Consider the following 4,039-nt stretch of genomic DNA (forward strand, 5'->3'; position numbering starts at 1 on the left):
ACATACAACAGTTTCAAAACAGTAAAGACATTACAAATGTCATATATATATATACATATATACATACATATATATATATATATATATATATACATATATACACAATGTACAAATAATTAAAGGACACAAGATAAAATAAATAAGCATAAATATGGGTTGTATTTACAATGGTGTTTGTTCTTCACTGGTTGCCCTTTCTCGTGGCAACAGGTCACAAATCTTGCTGCTGTGATGGCACACTGTGGAATTTCACCCAGTAGATATGGGAGTTTTTCAAAATTGGATATGTTTTGAATTCTTTGTGGATCTGTGTGATCTGGGGGAAATATGTCTCTAATATGGTCATACATTGGGCAGGAGGTTAGGAAGTGCAGCTCAGTTTCCACCTCATTTTGTGGGCAGTGAGCACATAGCCTGTCTTCTCTTGAGAGCTATGTCTGCCTACGGCGGCCTTTCTCAATAGCAAGGCTATGCTCACTGAGTCTGTACATAGTCAAAGCTTTCCTTAATTTTGGGTCAGTCACAGTGGTCAGGTATTCTGCCGCTGTGTACTCTCTGTGTAGGGCCAAATAGCATTCTAGTTTGCTCTGTTTTTTTGTTAATTCTTTCCAATGTGTTAAGTAATTATCTTTTGTTTTCTCATGATTTGTTGGGTCTAATTGTGCTGTTGTCCTGGGGCTCTGTAGGGTGTGTTTGTGTTTGTGAACAGAGCCCCAGGACCAGCTTGCTTAGGGACTCTTCTCCAGGTTCATCTCTGTTTGTGATGGCTTTGTTATGGAAGGTTTGTGAATCGCTTCCTTTTAGGTGGTTGTAGAATTTAATGGCTTTTTTCTGGATTTTGATAATTAGTGGGTATCGGCCTAATTCTGCTCTGCATGCATTATTTGGTGTTTTACGTTGTACACGGAGGATATTTTTGCAGAATTCTGCGTGCAGAGTCTCAATTTGGTGTTTGTCCCATTTTGTGAAGTCTTGGTTGGTGAGCGGACCCCAGACCTCACAACCATAAAGGGCAATGGGCTCTATGACTGATTCAAGTATTTTTAGCCAAATCTAATTGGTATGTTGAAATTTATGTTTCTTTGATGGCATAGAATGCCCTTCTTGCCTTGTCTCTCAGATCGTTCACACCTTTGTGGAAGTTACCTGTGGCGCTGATGTTTAGGCCAAGGTATGTATAGTTTTTTGTGTGCTCTAGGGCAACAGTGTCTAGATGGAATTTGTATTGTGGTCCTGGTGACTGGACCTTTTTGGAACACCATTATTTTGGTCTTACTGAGATTTACTGTCAGGGCCCAGGTCTGACAGAATCTGTAGCATAAGATCTAGGTGCTGCTAGGCCCTCCTTGGTTTGGTGACAGAAGCACCAGATCATCAGCAAACAGCAGACATTTGACTTCAGTTCTAGCAGGAGGCCGGGTGCTGCAGACTTTTCTAGTGCCCATGCGCCCAGATTCGTTGGATATATATGTTGAAGAGGGTGGGGCTTAAGCTGCATCCCTGTCTAACCCGACCCTGTGTGAAGAATTGTGTGTGTTTTTTGCCAATTTTAACCGCACACTTGTTGTTTGTGTACATGATTTTATAATGTCATATGTTTTACCCCCAACACCACTTTCCATCAGTTTGTATAGCAGACCCTCATGCCAAATTGAGTCAAGGCTTTTTGAAATCAACAAAGCATGAGAAGACTTTGCCTTGTTTTGGTTTGTTTGGTTGTCAATTAAGGTGTGCAGGGTGAATACATGGTCTGTTGTACGGTAATTTGGTAAAAAGCCAATTTGACATTTGCTCAGTACATTGTTTTCATTGAGGAAATGTACGAAGTCTGCTGTTAATAATAATGCAGAGGATTTTCCCAAGGTTACTGTTGACACATATTCCACGGTAGTTATTGGGGTCAAATTTGTTCTCCACTTTTGTGGATTGGGGTGATCAGTCCTGGTTCCAAATATTGGGGAAGATGCAGAGCTAAGTATGATGTTAAAGAGTTTTAGTATAGCCAATTGAATTTGTTGTCTGTATTTGATCATTTCATTGAGGATACCATCGACACCACAGGCCTTTTCTCTCTCTCTCTCTCTCTTTTCTCTCTCTCTCTCTCTCTCTCTCTCTCTCTCTCTCTCTCTCTCTCTCTCTCTCTCTCTCTCTCTCTCTCTATCATTGTCTCCTCCCTTGTCCACATCCTCCTCTTTTCCTCTCTCTCCCCATTCATATCATGCCCTTTATTCTCCCTCCCTCCCTCCCTATCAGTACCGACTGTTTGACACATGGGATCGAGATAGAGGGGATTGCCTGAGCTCAATATTTAACCAGGATATGATCCTCTCCTCAGCCCAGTCGCCTGTCCTCACGCAGTGTGGAAGCAGCTCACTGTGGGTTCATTCATTCCCCTTCTGGAGGTTCCGATTGTCAGAGTCTGTCTTTCACCCTCAGCCCCACTCTGTGGGAAGATAGAGATTTAGATCAGCTTCCCTCCCCAGTCCTAACTTTAACCATTAGTTGTAGAAAATGCAAACCTGACCCAAGATCAACTTCTGGGGCAATCTTCACCGACACCCTCTCAGCCCATCTGCCTACAGATCACATTACACAAAGTCACCTGGGACGCTGCCTTGGGCAATTGCTAGTATATATAGTGAGAAATAACTGTGACCTTGGACAAAGCAAAATAATGTGCCCAGTGCTATTATATAGTAGCATTTAAAAAAAAAAACATTTACTAGTGTACGAAACCCAAGCAAAATGCATTAATATTTGAGTCATTTCCTATAGTTTAGTAGCCAGGTGTGATTAAAAAGGTGCTTTCAGTTAGGTTCATTCATTGTTCAATGAATCCCAATTTACTATAGCCATATAGACTGGCCTGTTATACCATGATGTCATATAGACTAGCCTATTATACCATGATTGTACCATGATGTCATATAGACTAGCCTATTATATCATGATGTCATATAGACTAGCCTGTTATACCATGATGTCATATAGACTAGCCTATTGTACCATGATGTCATATAGACTAGACTGTTATACCATGATGTCATATAGACTAGTCTGTTATACCATGATGTCATATAGACTAGCCTGTTATACCATGATTGTACCATGATGTCATATAGACTAGCTATTATACCATGATGTCATATAGACTAGCTTATAATGCCATGATGTCATATAGACTAGCCTATTGTACCATGATGTCATATAGACTATTATATCCATGATGTCATATAGACTATCTATTATACCATGATGTCATATAGACTATTATACCATGATGTCATATAGACAACTATTATACCATGATGTCATATAGACTATTATACCATGATGCCATATAGACTATCCTATTATACCATGATGTCATATAGACTATCCTATTATACCATGATGTCATATAGACTATTATACCATGATGCCATATAGACTATCCTATTATACCATGATGTCATATAGACTATTATACCATGATGCCATATAGACTACCTATTATACCATGATGTCATATAGACTATTATAACCATGATGTCATATAGACTATTATAGCCATGATGTCATATAGACTATTATACCATGATGTCATATAGACTATCCTATTATACCATGATGTCATATAGACTATTATACCATGATGTCATATAGACTATCCTATTATACCATGATGCCATATAGACTATCTATTATACCATGATGTCATATAGACTATCTATTATACCATGATGTCATATAGACTATTATACCATGATGTCATATAGCACTATTATACCATGATGCCATATAGACTATCCTATTATACCATGATGTCATATAGACTATTATACCATGATGTCATATAGACTATTATGCCATGATGCCATATAGACTATTATACCATGATGTCATATAGACTATCCTATTATACCATGATGTCATATAGACTATTATACCATGATGCCATATAGACCATTATACCATGATGCTATAGACTATTATACCATGATGTCATATAGACTATTATACCATGATGTCATATAGACTATTATACCATGATGCCATA

At 38.6% G+C, this 4,039-nt stretch overlaps 1 protein-coding gene across 2 annotated transcripts in view; it reads left to right on the top strand.

The window, feature by feature from the left end:
• Positions 1 to 4,039, top strand: part of LOC118373223 (polypeptide N-acetylgalactosaminyltransferase 4-like) — a 75,797-nt gene that overhangs the window by 2,990 nt on the left and 68,768 nt on the right. The gene's annotated exons all lie outside the window — the stretch shown is intronic.

This window comes from Oncorhynchus keta, chromosome 19 (assembly GCF_023373465.1).
Source record: "Oncorhynchus keta strain PuntledgeMale-10-30-2019 chromosome 19, Oket_V2, whole genome shotgun sequence".
NCBI lineage: Eukaryota > Metazoa > Chordata > Actinopteri > Salmoniformes > Salmonidae > Oncorhynchus > Oncorhynchus keta.